Below are 21,613 nucleotides of genomic sequence, written 5' to 3' on the forward strand. Positions count from 1 at the left end.
ATAATGTATTTATATACCATATTTTCTTTATCCATTCACCTATCAATGAACTTTTTGGTTATTTCCATGTCTTAGCTATTGTGAATAATTTTGCAAAGAACATGGCAGTATAGATACCTTTTTGAGATCCTGATATCAATATATAGTCAGATGTGGGGCACCTGGGTGGTACAGTTAAGCGTCTGACTCTTGGTTTTGGCTCAGATCATGATCTCAGGTCCTGGGATCAAGCCCCACGTTGGGCTCTGTGCTCAGTGAAGAGTCTGCTTGAGATTCTCTCTCCCTCTCTCTCTGCTCCTCCTGTTCTAAAATAAATAAATCTTTATACACACATACACACACACACACACACACACACACACAGATGTGAGATTGCTGGATCATATTTTCTACTGTATTTTCTAGCAAATTTCATAGCATAATTCTACTTTCAATTTTTTGAGAGTCCTCCATACTATTTTCCATAGTGGTTACACCATCTTACAGTCCCACCAAAAGTGCTCAAGTGTTCCAATTTCTCTACATTCTCACCAACACTTATTGTCTTTTGTTTTTTGATAATAATTAACTTACCATCCTAAGTGTTAACTGATATCTCATTGTGGGTTGATTTGCATTTACTTGATGATTAACAATGTGAGCATCTTTTCATATCCTGTTGGCCATTTGCATGTCTTCTCTGGAGAAATGTCTATTCAAAGTTCTTTGCCCTTTTAAAATCAGATTACCTATTTTTAAGCTATTAAGTTGTAGGAGTTCCTTATATGTTTAAAGTATTAACCCTTTATCAGATACACGGTTTGCAAATAATTTCAACCATTTCATAAGTTGCCTTTTCACTCTTGTTGATTATTTCCTTTTCTGTGCATAAACATTTTAGTTTGACATAATCCCACTTGTCTGTTTTTGTTCCATGTGCCTTTGGTGTTATATCCAAGAAATAAGTGTCTAGACCAATATCATGAAGATTTCCCCTATGTTTTCTTCTAAGAATTTTAGTTTCTTATGTTTAAGTCTTTAATCAATTTTGAATTGATATTTGGGTATAAGATAAGGTTCCAATTTCATTCTTTTGCATATGGATAGCCAGTTTTCCCAGCACCACTTGTGGAAGAGACAATCCTTTCCCCATTATGTATTCTTAGCAGCTTTGCTGAAGATCAGTTGACTATATATGCATAGGTTTATTTTTGGACTCTATTCTGTTCCATCGGTATATGTTTGTTTTTATGCCTCTACCTTTGCTCTTCTTTCTTAAGATTGCTTTGGCTATTTCAGGTTTTTGTGTTACCATATGAATTTTAGGATTTGCTTTCCTATTCCTATAAAAAAATGTCACTGGGATTTTGGTAAGGACTGCATTGAATCTGTAGATCACTTTGGGTAGTATGAACATTTTAACATTAAGTCTTTCAATCTGTGAACATAGGATATCTTCCCATTTATTTGTATCGTTAATTTTTTTAATTAATGTTTTAGAGTTTTCAATGTACAAGTCTTTTATCTCCTTGGTTAAGGTTATTCCTAAATATTTTATTCCTTTTGGTGCTATTATAAGTGGCATGGCTTTCTTAATTTCCTTTTTGAATCATTCCCTTGTAGTGTATAGAAACATAACTGATTTTTGCATGTTGATTTTGTATCCTACAAATTTATCAAATTCTGTTTTTGTTTTCATGAAGTCTTTAGGGTTTTCTATATACAAGATCATGCCATCTGCAAACAGGTAATTTTACTTCTTTCTGATTTGTATGCCTTTTATTTCTTTTTCTTGCCCAGCTGTTCTGGCTAGGACTTCCAGTACTATGTTTAATAGAAATAGTGAGAGTGGGCATCCTTGCATTCTTCATGATCTTAGAAAAAAACTTTTTAATTTTTCACCATTGAGTGTAACATTAGTTGTGGGATTTTCATATATGGAATTGATTATGTTGAAGTGAATTTCTTCTACACCTCATTTTTGTCATGAAAGGATGCTGAATTTTACCAAATGCTTTCTTTGTATCTATTGAGATGATCATGTAGTTTTTATCTTTTATTCTATTTTTTCCCTTCATTCTATTAAGGTGGTATATTACATTAGTTGATTTGTGTATGTTGAACCATACCTGAATCCCAGGATTAAATCCTACTTGGTTATGGTGTATGATCCTTTTAATGTAGCATTTTATCAAGGATGTTTGCATCTATGTTCATTGTGGGTATTCACCTATAATTTGTTTGTTTGCTTGTTTTGTAATATCTTTGTCTCATTTTGATATCAGGGTAATGCTGCGAATACTTTTGACAATTATACACCAACAAATTGGATAACCTAGAAGAAATTAATTCTTAAAAACATACAACCTAACAAGAATGAATCATGAAAAAAAAGAAAACCTAAACAGATCAATAACAAATAGGAGATTGAATCAATATTAAAAAAAAAATTCCCAAAAAGAATAACCCAGGACCAAACGGCTTCACTGGTAAATTCTACCAAACATTGAAGAAAGAATTAACACCAAGCTTTCTTAAACTCTTTCAAGAAATTTAAGACAAGAGAATACCTCCAAACCCATTTTATAAGGCCATTTACTTTTACAGTATATAGGCTTTTTTTTTTTCTTTTTTAAAGCAGTCCTGGTCAATGTTAGGATCTAACTCTTTTCATGGACCACAAGGAAATGTGCAGGGGGTGAAGGCCCAAGAAGATGGATATCAACTTCTGAAGCAATTGAAACACTATCTCAAGGGCAGTCATTGAAAAACTTTAAGCAGAGGAGAGTTAGTTTCCTCAAATGGAAAAGGAATGAGAACAGGCTCCCTCTTCAAGAGGGAGCTCTGGGAAAATCAGAAGTAAAAATTTCTCAGTCTTGCTCATATCTAATCTCGTTCAATACTCAGGGTCTCACCACTTCGCTACCAATTCCCTAACTTTAGCATAAGAGATTTGGTAGTGTTCTGTGTTTACTTAGCATGGCAGTTCTTCATCCCTTATAGTCAGAACCTAGTTGACAAACACAGCAGCCCAAGGTCGACTTCACAAGGAAGGGACAAAGAGATATGATCGCACTCTCCTTCTTCTGTTCTCCTATACAAACTCTGTTTTGTCAAAACCCAACCAGAAACCAGAGGTAAAGAGAAACTTCTTGATATAGTCCATTCAAGTCAGCCTCCTGGACAGACAAACAGCAGGGCAGAGAACAGTCAAAATGCGTCTGGAAGAGGAAACAACAGATATTCCATATAGTAGTACCAAAAACTCAACTCAAGCTAACCTCCCTCAGGTGAAGATTTTGAAAAATAACCTCAGGAAGTTTAGAGCACCAGACTCAGAAATGAGCAGAAACCAAGACTGGAAATAGGAACTGTAGTAATAATCCAAAGAGGATGAATTCTGTCACTTTATTCTAGATTTCAAATTCTAGAGTAGATTTACAGGTTTAGCATGGCTTAGTTAATGTGTCAAATTTAGTTAAGAAGGACATCATCACTAATTCAATACCATCAGATTATACTCAATGGGTAAGAAATAATATCCCAAATGGAAAGCAGAAGAAAAGTATGCTACCTTGCCACAAAACCTCAATTGCCTCCTTTAACCATGGAGGGATCCTCTGCTGGACAGCAATGCAGTGGCGCTGCACACCCAGGAAGTTCTGCTATTCGCAGTATAGGTCCTCAGACTACACAACACAAGGACATGGAACACTAAGCAACAGTTCCAAAGTCTCGTCAAGGTAGGAATATTTGGATGCTCTCCCCACACTGAATATCCAGGGCACTTTGGCTGAACCTCTTCCGTGTTTATCAATTTCAGTTAGATTATTTCAGTTTAAGAATGTGCCACATCATACCTACTCAACCACACATGCTGGTGAGGCAGGATCCTGAGTTGTTTTTATATCCCCTTTGCACCTAGCTTCATGACTTAAGCACAGAGCTCAATAAATACTAATTGAACAATGAATAAATGAATGAAAAGAGTAACCTCTTGAACCACTCAGAAAAGATCAAGTTTGATTTAGTTTGAGATACAAGTACATTTTATTATGCCTTCCCATTCTTCACCCATGGTATATGCGTTACTCTTTTAAAATAAAAAAAAATGATTTAGAAATAATCTAGTCCAGAAAATTACGTGAAAGAAGGCTTCAGTGTAAACTCCTATAGCAAATGGAGACTGTGATTCAAGTGGCCATTTCATTTCCACTGTCTCTGGGGACCAAGGGAAAGCCTTTGGCTCAAGCTTCCCTCTCTCTTAACAGATCTCTCTGTAATATTTCCCACAGGAGCAAAAAGCTCTTTAAATTTTTTTTTCTGCTGCTGAGAAAATCAGCTTATATGTATCACATATCAGTGCTTACAAGAAAAACATTTGTTAGCTGACTTAAAAACAAGTTAGAATTAGCTACAGTTATGATTCAGTTGATGACCCACAGTAGCTTCTGGCTGGATTTTAAATGATCAGCCTTTAAATATAGTTTTGTAATGGGACAAAATCAGTTGTATCCTCATCCTAAATCACTCAATTACTATAATATCACAAACCAATTTTTTAAAAATAAAATAGAAAAGAAAAGAGCATGCCTGGGTATACACACCAAAAAAAAAAAAAAAAAAAGTTCATTGGGTTGAAAACACATTACACTGGTCACTTTTTACATACATACACTAGCTGTGCCATTTGCTATCTTATCATTTTGCACTATTTCCATGGTATGCTCTTTTGTACATATATATGCTAGCTGTGCCATTTGGTATCTAAAAGGAAGGTTTATCTAACTAAAATACTAAGATTCCAATATACGTATATGGGCAAAAGACCTAAACAAATAATTTTAAAAGAGAAAATACAAGGCAACATATTGAAAACTAGTTGATTCATTAATAATAGAAAATAAAATGAAAATTGGAAGGTAACATTTTGGCTATGAAGCAAAGCATTTTTTTAAATAATAAAAAAGAAGTAATTGCTAACACCAGCAAAGACCCTATAAAATAGGAACCCTCAGACACTTCTAATTGGAGTGCAGATTACAATCTGACATAGATATGAAGAGCCTCAAAATATTGATACCTCTGACCCATCTATGCTCACTTTGAGGAATCTACCCTAAGAAATGATTTTAAATGCCTATGATACAATCTGTAAACAGGCGTTCACTTTGCCAAGCCTCTCCTTGATTAAAACTCTTTATAAAAGACCAAGTTTAGTTGCCATCTCTCTGCTATACCTTTCACCTCTTCACTGATCCCTCTTCCCTTCTCTCAAGTTCCCAGAGTCTTCCATTTCCTATCCCTTTGCTGCCCAGCCCCAACCCTACTTTGTAAGGCATGAACTACAGACCAGGAGAGGTATTAGATTGAGAAGAGGACAGACCTGGCTAGCTTCTGTGAAATTACACCCATTCCCAGAACAGCTACTCTGTCTACTCATCTCAGAGTCCTGCTGATACTGAGCCTTGCCAGACTCACACTTGCCATATGGAAAGGAAAGAAATCACTGATGAAAAACGGGGGATATGAAAATCATTTCCAAGAAGCAGGGACTAAAGCAGGCCAGGGGTCAATCAGTTATAAACACACACAAAATCCCTCAACATAGCTTCACCCTGAGCATTAAAAGCATGCCTACTGGCATCTTACCTAATTGCCTTATCCATTTGTGCAGACCATCATTTCCAAAATTACTTTCTTGATTGAGTATATGTGTGCTGCCTTTAGCATTCTTTGTCCCTACAAAGATTTAAGAAGATTGAAAAAGTGGTATGTAATCTGAGGTTGGCCTTTGGGTTTTAGCAAAAAGGAAGAGGGTCAAAGCTTTGAAGCAAATCAAGAAAAAATAAAAATTTAGTTATATAGCCAGAAGCCTAAAATTCACTATGGAGGTATACCGGTGGATACGGTGGAGGGGACTAGGTTGTTTGGCACATGTCTACACTAACCCACACCTAATATTTGCAGGGTACAGGGCAAGAGTACCAATAGAGACCCAGCTCATAGGACATCCACTTCCCCGTCTTGTTCGTACTAGCAATCGCATGGTGAAGGACCTCACAAGCATACTCGGAATGTGCAATCCAGAAATCCAAGCTCCATCCACACACCCCTGAAACAATTGTCCTTTGTCCTCAGAGAAGTCTTAGAAAAAGGCACACAAAATCACTGGAAGTGGATCTGGGGCCAGTCAATACCAGACTGTGGGTACCCAGAACATGGTCTACAACAGGAGAGTAGGTTTTAAACAGACATGTTCCCTTGGCCCCCAAGGCACTCCTCTCCTCATCAGAAGTGAAGCAATAAGAACAAGACTAGAGAGGGTTCCACTAAAGCACTGAGCCTATGGCAAAAGTCACAACTGTCCAGGTCTAAGATGATCTTTGGTCTGTTATACATTCATTCATTCTGAGTACTGAAGAAAAAGAACTAAAATGTCCCTACACTTGTCATAATGACCCATAGTTATGAATTTCAATTCATTCTTTCCTTCTGACAGTGATGACAATATATTGGCAAGTTATTCAATATGGATTAATGTCCTAATGATGGTTTGGTTCTTGAAGGTTTACCTGGATTTTCTCACATATGAAAATAAGATGATTATCATTCCACCTGTAAATATCAGGCCAAGCTAATAAAAGAAGAGAAGGAATCACTGCCCTTGGTCCATGTACCAGATGCCAGGAAAAAAGGTGGGCGGAAGCAGGGAGGGAGGTAGCAACTTCAGTATCATTAGTTTGTTGTAAATAAGCCTCTATACTAGGGACATTACTGTTAAGTGGAAATCGCAGCCACACGTTTTTCTGGGCTTTGAGGACCCCATATGCTTCACAGCATAGTCAGTGAAAACATTGATACTCATATCCAGAAAATACGATGCAAAAGATTGAGTACACGTCCCTCTGATATAGAGGTGTATTCCATTACTCCCAATAAATGTGCTAAATTGCTGAACTGGGAGGTCTGCCAGTTCCAGATAGCTTGAATGTATATGATGCTCCCTGGGCCACAAATTTCTCCTGCCTCTGTTACACTTCTCTCCCACAGTAGAGCTATGGCATGATAGAGATTAAAATAAGCATAGTTCCTTTACTGTGTGTTGATGAGCCACTGACATGCAGGAAACAAATGGTGGTTAGACTGAATCCACGAGCTAGACAATCTTTCTCTTGATAACTGATTTCTCATTTTATTCCTTAATAATAATCCATACACCCAGCCATTTTTTTTTAATATTACTAACCATGATCACTCTATCCTTGAACCTAATTTTTACACTTAATGTGGCTCTGGAGAAAAAGCCTTTTAAGCCGGCCAGCCCAAGCCTCCTTGCCTTTAATTCATCATGCAGCACTGCACTTCAAGTTCAAACTCGGGGCTGAATTTCCAAGTATTGTTCTGTTTCCACACTCAGAGCAGGCAGTTAGGGCTGGGTTTGCACAGCGGTCACCCTACTGCTGCCAGGGCTTGTGAAATGTAATCAGGGAGTAATGTTGTGTGTCGGCATTGTGAGGTCCCTAGAGCCGGGTGCTACATAAATACAAGGTATCAGAATATTTTGACCTGTGGTGGTGGATGGTGCTTTGATACATACTCATCACACTGCATTGTGACAGGCCTTTGCAAAACACCCCAAGACAATCAGCAGCTGAGCTTATCTCGCTGTGTAAACCTCGGGGGGAGGCAGTCATACCTGTACTGCAAGCTGACTTCCACAGGAGCCATGATCATCTCCATCTTTTATTAATTTCCCTTTCACAACCGAAAATATGCAGCCCCCAATGCCGCTCCGCATTAAACAGATCCTGATATGCTTCAAATGATCCATAAACTCTCTTCCGTGCTTCTTCTGAGTATATGAACATTTAGGGAGAAGAAACAATTGTAGTCATATTCTTCCAGAGATTTGGTCTTATTGGTTCAAAAGATGATTCTTGGTTGTGTTCACTTTAAATACCGAGGCATTCAGAGTTCTCCCTAAGAACAGAATTTGTAAAGCAGAAGCATCTGAGCGACCTAGCCAAGGATTATATTCCTCACCTACATAATAGCTAGGTGATAGGGATCTAGAGGCAACTCCAGTCAATATTGAATCTGTAATAACAGAAACACTGTAACAGTATCTGCTATAAATGAAATTTCAGATGACAGTGGTACATACCCAAGTTATTTTTATTTATTCATCTTAAAGCCATGTGAATTTTTAAAGGGCAAAACTCCTGGCTTGTTCATGTTTGCAAAAAAATGTACTAGACTAGGCTTTTACCACGTGTTGACTAATAGCAACAGAAACTGCTCTGGAGCCCATCACTGTCTTCATCAAATACCTTGGCAAGGAAGAAAGAGTAAGTGAATGCTTTGGCCAGCATTTCATAATAACCCAAAATAGAGCCAGCTTTGGGACTGGCATTACAATCAATCTTTCAGACTGCAGAAAGGGTAAGAATGGGATCTATGGCAAGACCTGTATTGCACTCCTCATGCACTATTTCTGCTTTTCACATACACAAGTACACACGCACAGACTTTTAAACACAAGCACCTGTTCCATCTGGAGACTGCAAGTCTTATCTTAAACCAGAATTTCAGGGAAAATGAGTTACACAGTCAGTGGATAGTAGAGTTATCAGCTACTCTAATTCAAAGGTAAATGTGAACATGTGAACCCAGAGAATTATCACCCAGTATCAATAACCGGATAGTCCCTTTTTCAAGAAAAGATGGGAATATGAGCATTAACAGAGATGGAAAACCTCCAGGGAGGCATTTTGGTAGCATGCCAGGAGGTTTAGCAATGGTGGGTATGTTATTTTTCCTTGGGACCCTAGTAATTCCCATATAAATCTGCCCTTCCCAAAGTCCCCTCAATTTAAAATGTTAGCTCCCACCAGACAGCAAAGCTTTGAGGTGAAAATCTAATTATCTACACCTTCTTTTAAATGAATGAATTTCATAATAAATGATTCCAATAGCAGATGCAACATGACTGAACAGCTGCATTTCCCAGAATGTTGTCCTGACGACAAGTTCAACGTTCCTTCTTTAATCAGAAACCTGACCACCAGATAAATGTGTTAGCTTTCAACATGACCCTTCATTGATTAAATTTTGCCCAACTTAGAAAATTAAATGGAAAGAAAAGGGAAAATAAGATTGGTTTTACCTTGTTTTCAGCTGAAGTGTCTTATTTGTCAAATTACTTCAAATAAAAATATAAATGTTATAGTTTAGACTTTATCTGAAATACAGAAAGTTTATTTGTAGTCAAAATGGATTTGAGTTCCTGGGTTCCCAATAGCTTACATTTATTAGATTGGTAATTGTTACTTGCTGTGCAGTTGATCAGATAATTATTGCTACGTAAGACAACGCGGGTGAAAAATAACCGATTGAGTACTTAACCAATGACAGTTTAAATCATTAACTGTTACATTCATGTGCACATAGGAGTTACATTCATGTGCACATTAGGTTTTATGAAAGCTGTGTGTATCTTGGGGTGGCTAGTGGGAGAAAAAGGTACACCTTTCTGTTAAAATAGGACCACAGAAATAGCCCTCAGTTTTAAAGATTCAGGAATTGAGCCATATAAAGATTAAGTGACTTTTTTCAGAATCACGTCACTAGTTAATAACCCAGGCAGGACTAGAATGTACTTTCAATAAATATTCTTGGAATGAATGAATGAAACGCAATGCCTTTCAAATAAACTCTTGCCCCACCACTGGAGATTCACATCTTAGTCTCCTAAATAATAGGCAGAAATTACCTCCTATACCAAATACTCAATACGTATACGATGATAGATTGATAGGACATATGATAAAAAGAGATTCAGGGAGATAGATTCCTTAATCCCTAAATTTGGGAAATTATATTATTTTTCCCATTTACGAAAAAAATTTTGCTCTCTTTGAATATTTCCGGGTGATCAGGAAAAAATACTCTGCGTAGGAATAACACATGAGTAGTATTTAGCCATATGTCTATGTAAAATGTTTCTAATTATCCAATCCTGTTTTCCCATTGACAATGAGTTTCAAAGGAAAAATTCCATGTGGATCTCCTTGCTTTCTTACAGAAACTCCAGAGGCCTCTATTCCCATGGTCCCTTTAGGGAAGAACATTATCATCAAGGAAAGAGAGTAATAGGCTCAGATAAGAGACCCAGACTCTTAACATATTCAGATCACTTTATGATGAAACAATACAAATAAAGACCATTGACTCAGGGATTTTTAACCCTTCCTTTCACTTACCTTCCTTTTCCCCTTCTTCCTTCTTTCCTTTCGTTTTTTAAGCAGCAAATCACATTTTAAAAGCACACCGAAACTGGAGCTATCCACTGAATCAGTGGCATTCCATATCATTAGGAGAGGCCAGATACTGACGGGTTTCAAAGAAGGCAATTCTTACATTTAGGGTTTTGAAATTCATGGCAGAGTTAATAGCTTAAAAGACAAAGTTTTTCTATTTCAAGAGGAAGGATTTTGAAAGAAGAAAGCATTTATTGAAATGGCAGTTTTGAAAAAAAATGCTAGCATTAATTTTATATATATACAATAAGGTTAAAAAAAAAATGCCAGATTACGTAGGAGCCATTTTCCACTCTTACAAAGAGATAAATTTCAACCCAGCTGGGAGCAGAAAAGGATAGTGGAGGGGATAACAATAGATGGCTGCTGGTGGGGGTCCCTGCAAAGGAAATCTAGATAGGACTGGGGGGGTCTGAGAGCTGGAGAAAAATGTACCCCACTTCTCAGAGCCCCATGAGGGGTGCCAGGGAGCCTTACAGAGAAGTCCCCCTCACCATCATGGGACCAGATCCATGAGTAGAAACGGTGGCAGGTCAGGGATAGGCAGAAAGGATCCGAGAGAGCCCTGCCCGGAGGCTCCACAGCCCAGAGGGTAAGGGAACAAATCTGAAAATTTCCAGTGACTCCCCCAAATGGGAACACAAGTGGCTGAGGGAATGAACCAGACATAGCCTTGATCAGAGCATGCTGTTGTGCATGCTGTGAGGCCCTTGAGCTAGTGGTTATGGCAGGTCAGGGACAAGAGCAGCAAGAGAAACTGATGACTCAAGCTGAAAACTTTTGTCCACATAGAAACCTGCACACGGATGTTCCTAGAAGCTTTCTTCTTAACCGCCAAAACTTGGAAGCAACCAGTATGTCCTTCAGTAAGTGAACAGATAAACTGTGGTAAACCTAGAGAACGGGCTATTATTCACAACTAAAAAGAAATGAGCTCAAGCTATGAAATGACATGGGGGAAGCTTAGATCCATATTACTTAGTGAAAGAAGCCAATCTGAGAAGGCTACATACTATATGATTTTAACTCTCTGACATCCTGGAAAAGGAAAAACTATGGAGACAGCAAAAAGACCAATGGTTTCCAGGAGTTGAGGAGGAAGAGGGATGAATAGGTGAACACAGCATTTTGGGGAGCATCGAAAACACTTCGTATGACACCGTAATGATGGATATGTGTCATTTTGTGTTTGTCCAAACCCACAGAATATACAACATCAAGAGTGAGCCCTGAGGTAAACTATGGACTCTGGGTGGCTATGACGTGTCAGTGTAGGCTCATCAATTGCAACAAATACCCCACTCTGCTAGGAGATGCTGATAACGGGGGAGACTGTACATGTGTGAGGGCAGGGGGGTACATGGGAAATCTCTATACCTTCCCTTCAATTTTGCTGTGAACCTAAACTGCTCTAAACAAACGGAATCTTAAAGAAAACAAAAGCAAAACAAAAACCCTGATGGCTGAAGACTAGCAGAGAGGGCTGCCTGACTTCAGAGAAGAGTGTAGCATCAAAGGTGGCAGTGGACTAGACCTGCACGCACTTCTTCCAATGCCAGGATGATTTTTAAGCCCTGGAGACAGATTCAGAGCTAAAGAGAAAAAGAGAAAGGAGCAGAACCTTGAAATACCTTTGTGTGAACTGAGTCGACTGAGAACCAAAGTGGGGGGATTAAGATATAATTTAAGCTCAATTATAGAACATAAGGTTCAAGTTTGCACATTTGTTCACTGCCTGTCAAATTCATGCCTGCTGTACCCAGCAAACAGATGTAGATATGCTTTGGCGTTAGTGGGTTAGGGGCCCAGAGCCCCACCAGCTCAGGCTCCTACACATTTCCCACAGTAGGGTTTCTCCACCTGAGTGTTTTTGGCAATTGGGGGCCACATAATCCTTTGTTGTGGGAGCTACCTCATGCATTGTAGGATTTTTAGCAGCATCTGCGGCCTCTACCCACTAGATGCCAAAAGCAAACACATTCCCCAAGATATCATCAAAATGTCCTCTGGGAGTGAAGGGAAGGGTGAGGAACTGCCCCCGGTTGACAACCACTGTTCTAGAATAACCCCTAGGCAACCCTGAGAAAGGAATCACAGAACTCCATGGAGCGCAGTCTATAAACAACAGATGTAGCCAATTTCTCATTCACAAATGTGGAGTTGAAGCCAAGGTAGGTAAATTGACTTTCATTCTGCCTCACTATAAATTAAGGAGAGAGCCAGGATTATAACCCAGATTTCCTGACACTAAATTCTGTGCTTTATCTTCCTAGAATTTGAAATCTGAGAAAGCTAGCAAAAAAAACCTGGCACATAGTAGCAACTTCTAATTATGTACTGAATGAACGAATGGCTTAGCCATTTGGGTCATGCCATGTCATTGGACATTTTAGAACCAAAGAAGAACAATGACCCAAGCCTTCCAGCAAGTGGCAAAGACACTTCTAGGGGTCACACTATTCTTTTCAGGGCCAATTCTAACTCATCTGTACATCTATGAGTCCAAAGTAAATGTGGAAATGTATTACTGGCCAATTTTTGACTCAATGCTGACAGTCATGCCATATTTAAAGATTTTGAAGATGTGAACATGGAATGACATTATCTATTTCCCAGGGCTCGTGGACGATGGAGTTGTTGAAGCAGAAACAAGTACTACAAAACTCCTCTAATGCGCATTATCTGAACTACACACCTTGAACCTTACCCACTGCGCCTATGTACTATCCATTAGTTATTTCCAGTGTGTTGTCATGTTTCCCCTACAAAACTGCAGATGGCTCTAAAACCAATCACAGTATTTTTCTCTTTCTTTTATGTTTTCCATTATCTTTATCTAGCACAGTACTGGGCACAAAATAGCAGATGCTCAGATTTGAACACTGCTCACCATAATTCTATAGTAATCTCTCTAATTTGTTCCAGAAACTGGGCGCGCCCTAAGGGCCAGTCTGTCTGCCACAGATAGGCCAAAAGCCGTGATTCTATTTTCTGTCCTTATTTATTAATGTGTAGTTGGATGGCACACTATCTCACATCAGAAGCCAGCGGCAGCTTTCCCATCTGTGTCTCTAATAGAGATAAATGTGGAGCAGAGGTGGCAAACTGGCTGACAGCCCACCAAAGGCAGCCCTAGGATAAGTTCTGTTTGGCCATTTATTAAAGGCTACAGAGGTAGGCACGGGCTGTGCCTGGGCAGTCTGAGCAACGTGCCACCAAACCCACCTCACCAGTTACTTAGCTTCTCTGTTTTCTTACATAAAATCAAGTATAAATTATTTAAAATGTTCAACTCTTACAAATGAAGATAGTCATAGAGCTATTCATCAATCAAAATATAAAAAATTAATGTTTTAGTATTAAATGACATTATTAAATGATATGAAAAGCCTTCATTCTTCCTGTCTCTCTGTTAACTCCTCCTCAGGTCGTCAATGTCTCAGTAGATGCATTTCACTACACGAAACACCTGAAACTAACCCCCGGCCTCACCCACTCCCCGTGCCCCACAGCTCTTCTGAAAGGCAGAAAATGGTACGATTTTTTTTATGTATTTTTAGAAGAAGGTCATGTGTACCCAGCGACAAAACCGTAACCATTAAAAAATATATTAAAATATAAGTATTCCCAGCCTTTCTTCTCTCCTGCAAAAGAGAATTCTGGCTTTGCCCGTTTGGCTCATTCTGTTCCTCTAAACAACAGAGCAAGGATGGTTCCTGGGATTTAGTGTTGGGGAACTCTGGCAATGCTTAAGAGGTGGAACTAGAAAAAAAATCAAGGGAAAGAGGGTTTGCACCAAAACAAGATATAGTCCTGATTTATATATATTACATAATTTATATATATCCTATATATATGTGTGTTTGTGTATGTATATATGTATGTGTGTGTATATATATATATATATATATGTATATATATATATATATAAAGGATTGAATGGTAACAGAACAGAACGAGGCAGTGGGTAAGAGAAGAAAAGAAAACCCGGTGGCTCGTGTGTGCTGGCTGTCCTGGGGGTATCAGTTGGCTGGGAAAGGAGACTTAATGCAGAGTTTGGGGCTAACATCAGCCCTTAGCGTGGAGGCTAGTAGAACGACAAAGACCGAGCAAGATTTTTACCGCATCTACGTGTGTTCTAACTTATATCTCCTACTCTTTCCATTTCCCATCTGATGTTTTCTTAGAAGACTAACTAAATTTGGAACTGTCTTCGAATGTGGTTTTCTTTCAGACTATTTATCTTTAAATCAACACCTAGGAAATCTCTCCATGTAAGACCTTCCATGGAACGTCACAGAAAATACCACACGTACAAGCGCGATGGGGAGGAATTACGTTTGAATTGTAGAAATGTCTAAGAGTACGTATTTAATCAAATTTCAAAGAAAGTGGCATTGTACACTGTAGAGGATGACTCTGTTGGAAAGGGGTGCTTATCAATCGCTGCACTCAAGTTGCTGACACAGCACAGCAGGAACTCTTGGAATCTAGAGAACAAGGGAGAAGGACTGACCTGGCTCCAAGCAAAACCCTGAAGGAAAACGGCAGAGAACTCCCCGTGCCTTCCGGCTCCACGCGTGCGTTGAGAGGAGGGGGCGACGGCAGCAACTTTATTAGCAGATACAGCTAGTGTAGCTCTGCGGGCTAGAGCCCAGCTGCTCTCTCCCTTCTCAAAATTAATTTGCCAAAACATCCAAGAGTCATCTTTGTACTAAATGATGCGTGATTAAAAAAACACACACTGGCTATGTCTGTCCCTGCCACATTCATTACCATGATTTGCTAAACATTTATGAGCCCGCCACTATTTTGGGTGGCAACCACTCAGTAAAAGCAAAAAGGACCCTGGAAATGCACTGCCGCTCCTTCTGGAAGGCAGAGCTTCAGATTTATTTGTTGCTATTTTCAAGCAAAATATTTCAAAGCAATCTAAAGGCTTGGGAGAGCAGGCTTTCCTAATAACCCTATCAATCCTAAACCCCATAGTATGCCATGGTCTCAAGTGATTTAAAAAAAATAATAACACAGAAAAGTAGCAGCTAAATATCAGGAAATACAAAAAAACCAAAAAAACTCTGAACAGTAGGGAAAGGGGGGGAATGGAGAGAGAGAGAGACTATGTAGGGGATTAGTCACAGTTTATAAAACATTGATGACTTTTGGCTACTGTGCTTTACTCTTGCAAATGGGAGAAATTCATGCATAACCTATAGAACAGGATGTCTTTAGAGTGAATGAAAGCAGCTGAATAATACAGTTTCATTCGACTTTGAGACTCCTTTCATCTTACATAAACTACCAGGCAAAGCATTGCTGCTCATATCCCTTCGGCTGATTAAGTGGTGAAACGAGACTTGTTCAGGCCCCATGTGTTCCTCAGAGATCCTCAAGAAAGGGACTCACCACATCTCCTCCTGTCCCCAGAAGGCTCAAGTCTGGGAAGGGACAGATACTGCCCAAGCAATTCCTCCTGACATAAGCATCTCGGGCTCCTATTTCCAGGAATCCCGAGATGCCCTTGTTTCCTTGCCTACACCCTTGTCTACTTTTTGAAAGTAGCTATCTTTTACTCGGGAGGCCACGAAAGTCTCCACTGTAATTAGAAAGTACAATATCAAAGTTAGCTCTGCCTCTAGCTAGTCAGAGGCTGTGTTAGTCAAAGGTCTTTGTTCCTCTCCTTATAGATCATCAGATTCCATTAAAAAAAAAAAAAATGCAAAGAAGAAAAACCCTACAAGGCGGAACAAGAACTATGCTGAAGAAAAGTCAATAAAACAATTTGCTCTTCAAGGGACCGGCAGAGGTAATTTCCACTTTGATCTTCCATACCTGCATCCTGGTTTGTACCTGATTTATTCAACTTTTCCACATTCAATTTTTTGATTAAAGCCTGTTTTGTGTTGGTTGAGGGCAAAAGCTTTTAATTATCCTCATGAAGAATACCTTTATTGGATTCCCAAAAAGAAGGGACACCTAAGCCCTGGGACAAGGAGAGTATAAAGGTGTCTGCATTCATAGGGATGACATGGAACTTCTTGTCGACCACTTGAACCTGTGAGGCAGGGAGTACATTAGAAGTCAAGATGAAAATAGCACAGAAGCCAGATGTATGGCTTTATGTTAAGTTATTCACAGAGTCCTGAGGATTTTCCTTGCCAGTCAGCTCCATATTTGCAGGCTTTTGCAATTTTCAAAAGAGGAAACTGAGGCCCACACAAATTAACTCACCGAGAGATTGTGGAATTCACCCACACTCACCTGCGGAGTGGGAGAGCCGGCATCGTCTCCTAACTCCCAGCCACGGCCATTCACTTGTTCACCATGAGACGGCAGTAAAGAGCTCTCTTTGAAAGCACTGCACGCTGAGGCTGTGGGCAAAATGCCAAAACATCAGGATGATGTGGTCAAGTGATTTAAAAATGAAATCAATCATCTGTATGTTTAAGTGGCATAATGCCAAATAGCTAGCTAACTAAATGTTTAAATGTTTAAAGCTTGGCCACTGCCTAAGTCTTCGTAAACTCCTAGGGTAGCTTTATATGAATTGCAGTTTCCTTGTATTAAATGGTGCTCCTCTTATCTTCTGGGGAATTCTTCTTTCTCAATAGTTCAAAAGGCTCCGTGCCTCCCAAAAGTGAAAAATGGACTTCCTTTTTCGTGATCGCTAATATGATTAATTATGGCTGAATCCAGAAAAACACAATTACATATCTGAGGATTGCTTGAGGAAGCAGGACACTGCTGACTTGCAGTGTCATATTCTACATCAGTGATGACCTCTATTATCCTAAATACATGTACACAGTAAAATGCATGTCTTGCATACACGGCGACTCCATTATCCTAAATACATGTACACAGTAAAATGCATGTCTTGCATACACGGCGACTCCATTATCCTAAATACATGTACACAGTAAAATGCACGTCTTGCATACACGGCTGCAATAGAGTGTGGCATATAACGGAGGTTGGTGTTCAGAGAAGTGATGAGAGAGAGAAACCCCCAGAGGCTCCTGGGGGTAGAAGGCAGTCACAAAGAGGGCCAGAATGGACCCTAAGCAGCAGAGAAAAAGTATCTAGGGGAAAGTGAGAAAGATGATGGCGATCACGAACAGAAAGAAGCAAGCCATCTACCACTGAAAACCCCAGTAGGGTAGCAGTGTATATCTACCTACCGTCAACAAAACTGATTGACCTCAGAGATTTGGGGAATCAAACCCAAGTATCAGGAAGGCATGCCTTTTGTTGGGGGAGGTAGAGTAGAAAGGGCCCTCTCATATTCAGCCACTAGAGACTAGATGTATCCAGCAGAAGTTCTAGAATTCGGCAGAATATAGGAAGGAAGCTTAGCCAGCTTAATTAATATGGCTTTATGCTCATTAACCTTAAGTCTATGTTACAAGTGCTTTTCAGATATTCCCACAAGGGCTGGCAGAGGAGAGGAAAATGCTGAGGCATCAGTATTCGTGAGCTAATTATCTGGGGGAATCTGCAGAGGCGTCGGCTGACCCTGATGACACTCATCCCTCCCTAGGTGTTCTGTCTTTAGACAATTCAGCTATCCATCAAATCAACCAAGGTTTACTGAGAACCTACTTTGTCCCAGGACTCTCAAAGTGCTGAGATTAAAATGCTGAAACATTATCAAGTTAAAACATGATTATGATCACTGTCAGCTGTTTCAACAATCTCTAAGCCCAAAGTCAGGACAAGCTCCAGTTTGAGGGATACCCTCTGGTTTCTGGCCCTTATTTGCTTACAGAATGAAGTTTCAACCCTTTCAGTAAACAGAATCTCACTGAAGCTTCTCCCCCAGCTTTTGGGGGTAGGGAGTCTTAGTGTTTTTATGCAGTAAAATATACCATGAACTTATAAGACAAAAGAAATACTATAAAAATATATGTGCAGGTTACGACGGATAAATATTAACCTCAATTCGAGTTAGCACTCACAAATCAGTAAAAAAAAAAAAAAAAAAAAGTAAACCCCAAGTGCAGTCTTTCTGAGTTGAACATTTGTCTACTTTTGGAATTCTTACATTAGTTCCCTGTGTAGGGACAAATAAAAAATTCGAAATAAGAGGCTTAATTCTCCCTGTTGAAAATAAGGGCAGAGAGTTCCCTCTCTTCCTTCTTCTTGGACCATTCACTTTAGACAACTTGTAAGCACTTTCTCCTCTCTGTGCAATGTATATAAAACCTTTTGAAAACTAAAAGGGCCATGGGGCACCTAGGTGGCTCAGTCAGTTGTCTGCTTTCAGCTCAGGTCATGATATCCGGGCCTGGGATCCAGCCCCGTGTCAGGTGCATCTTGATAACCTAAAAATTTCTTTCTCAAACACCTGAGAGCTACCTCTTTGAAATACAAACATCAAGGGAGACAGCACCCCTATCTCCTAGTTTTTATGGGAGGGTAGGAGCCTAATTTTGGTAGACACTTTGCTCCACATTGCAAAATCACCCCATGTCATAAAGGTATAAGAAATTTTTCTTCTGGGTAAAGCCAATAGGCTAACACAGATGGTCACCCTAATTACCACGTACAGTTAAGACGAATATGTGTGACAAATGGTGCTGTCAAGCCCTCTTACTTGAGGATTAGTTATTATCTTGAAAACACGTATGAATGGGTTGTGCCCCTTGGCTACTGAAAGGGTGAGATTTCTTTCTGTCTTTACAGTCTCCTAGGGGATTGCCTGTGGTGCATGTCCCATTCTGGTTTAATATTTATTCAATAATAAGACTATTTTCTGTCTCTACTACCTTTGTGGGAAGATTTTCTAGGTTGGAAGAAGATTGTGTTTTTTAATTATATTTCCCCGATACCTATAATTGTTTTTCGTTCATTTTCTCCACTAGAACATAAACTCTGTAAACCCATCTGTTTGTTCCCCATTGTATTTCTCTACTCTTTGGCAAAATCAAGGTACTCAATAAATCTTAAGGGATGGACGTGATGACTGTTCTGAGAGGAGAAGCTTGAGATGGTGGGTTTCAGAGGAAAACTGTGACTTTCTAACATAGCGGGGCTTGTCCAAAAACAGCGCCAAGTGAAATGGAGCTGTGAGAGGCTGCTGGTCTGCAGGCTTCTCTCATACTTCCTCCACTCTCCTGCCTGACTTCTCAACAAGGAGTAAAATCCCCATAACAAGGGTTAGTCCCACTTGGCACAGCACACATGTTAATTCTTCTCTGGGACTGTTGAGGGAGATGAAATCCATTCTCCAAAGAGAAGAGTTAAACCGGTCATAACAGGATCTAGCGAAGTAGGCAGTCTAGTCACCTCTGTGTATCTGGGAATTACGTGAGGATATCACCTCTCTGTAAAGTAATCATGATAATAACCCCTAACGCTGATAAATTTATTCACTACTTGCAGTTGGTTTGATAGCCCTTATCTCATTGAGCCTGGAATCACTTCTGTGAGGTAAGGAGGCCAAGTATGATTATCCCACACCAGAGATACAGAAACCAAGGCTCACGGGACTTAGCACTTGCTCAACATTTGGCATGTAGGCAGGGAAAAAAAAAAAAAAACCTGATGCTAAGACTCTGACCTTTTGATTTTTGTTCCAGCGCCCCTTCATTTATTCACGTTATCTCCTAACCCTTAACAATAGAGCAAGGGATAGCCACAAAGCCTTTCTCAAAAAGACCCTGGTGCCCACAGCCTCTATCCTATCCTGACTTTCAGAGCCTCCTGTACCACATCCCCAAGTGTACTACACTGGGGCTTCACTTACACAACCTAACATGAAGAGGACAGGAATTTGCCACATGGGATTCCTGGTACCTCCTCTCATTTGGCCGCCCCTGCCCTGCAGTTGAACCCCATCGCTGGTGGAGCATCATAAGCACAGAGCATATTGTCCTCCCAGTGTCTAGAGTTCCCGGTTAGAGAAGATGGGGATAACTATAAAAACAGCAGCTCTTTAAAGATACAGAGAGGTGGGATCTAAAGACTGTGGAAAACAGGAGAGCTGATTTCAATACTTTTACAAGGAGATGAGAGGTTAGCTGGAAAAACAGGATAGGTATTTGTATTCATTCAATCAACATCCACTGCATACTTTTTGTGTGCCAGGTATGGGCTGGGCAACCATCAATAGGATGTGGCCCCTACCCGTGGCACTTCACAACACAGCGTGCTAGACAGAGGAGCAAATGAATCATGAATATCATTCCATTTTGTAAGTGCTTCAGCCCAGCAGCAACTATTAATCATCATCCAACTCGCAGCAGAATATTCATCCAAACAGAAACTGAAAGTTCCACAAAATTCCAGAATCAAATAATACATCTGCCCGATGTAAACACTTCTGAAAGTGAGGAAGATAAATAAATGAAGCAATTATTTTTTCTGGATTTAATGGAGGGGCCTAAAAAATATTGAGAGTTAAATCCTTTAAAGCTACCAAGTTCTTAATAGAAGCCAGGCTCCAGTCTGTGCTGTGGATATAAAAACTGAATAAGATAAAAGGACCCACAGTAAAATGAAAGTAGATGTGTAAACTCTCTATTACAGAGGGTGTGAGAAGTGCTATGACAGAGTAAACCATATAATGATCTAAGAACAGAGAGGAAATATTTAAATAGGGAAGTCAAGAGGGACTGCCAAGATATATGACCCTTAAACTGAGTTTAAGAGTGAGAAGTTTACTAGTTGTTATGGACCGAATGTTTGCCGCCCCCCTCCCAATTCCTATGTTGAAGCCCTAACCCTCACTGTGATAGTATTAGGTGGGGGGAGGTAATTAGGTTTAGATGCGGTCATGAGGGTGGAGCCCCTATAATGGGGGGGGATCAGTGTCCTTAGAAGAAGAGGAAGAGACCAGAGCTCACTCATGCTCACTCGCTCTCGCTCTCTCGCTCTCTTCCCCTTTCCAAGTGCACACAGAGAAGAGGTCATGTGAGCACAAAGGGAAATGGCAGCTGTCTGCAAGCCAGGAAGAGAGTTCTCATCAAGAACTGAATCTGTCAGCACCTTGATCTTGGACTGCTCAACCTCCAGAACTGTGAGAAATAAATGTCTGTTGTTTAAGCCACCCAGTCTATGGTATTTGGTTATGGCAGCCTGAGCTGGCTAATATACTAGGTTAAAAGAAAAAAAAAGAAAAAAAAAAAGAAAAGAAAACCATTTTAGAAAGAAAAAAATAAGAAGTGAAGAAATCACAGATGCTCAAGATAGCATGCCAGGTTTAAGAACTAAAAGAAGGCTGGCATGATTAAAGGGTGGGCATACATGTGGCTTAGTGAAAGAAGATGATGCTTCAGAAACAGGAAGCCCAGGAAAGCCATATATGCTAA

The 21,613-nt window shown here is 39.8% G+C and overlaps 1 long non-coding RNA gene across 1 annotated transcript in view; it reads right to left on the minus strand.

The window, feature by feature from the left end:
- The window catches only part of LOC118534691 (uncharacterized), a 78,820-nt gene that overhangs the window by 55,850 nt on the left and 1,357 nt on the right, over positions 1-21,613 (minus strand). Inside the window, exon 2 of the long non-coding RNA XR_013445319.1 lies at positions 16,563-16,672. This is a non-coding gene — a long non-coding RNA (uncharacterized LOC118534691). The remainder of the gene's footprint in view (positions 1-16,562; positions 16,673-21,613) is intronic.

The sequence above is a fragment of the Halichoerus grypus genome, chromosome 2, assembly GCF_964656455.1.
Source record: "Halichoerus grypus chromosome 2, mHalGry1.hap1.1, whole genome shotgun sequence".
NCBI classification, from domain to species: Eukaryota; Metazoa; Chordata; class Mammalia; order Carnivora; family Phocidae; genus Halichoerus; species Halichoerus grypus.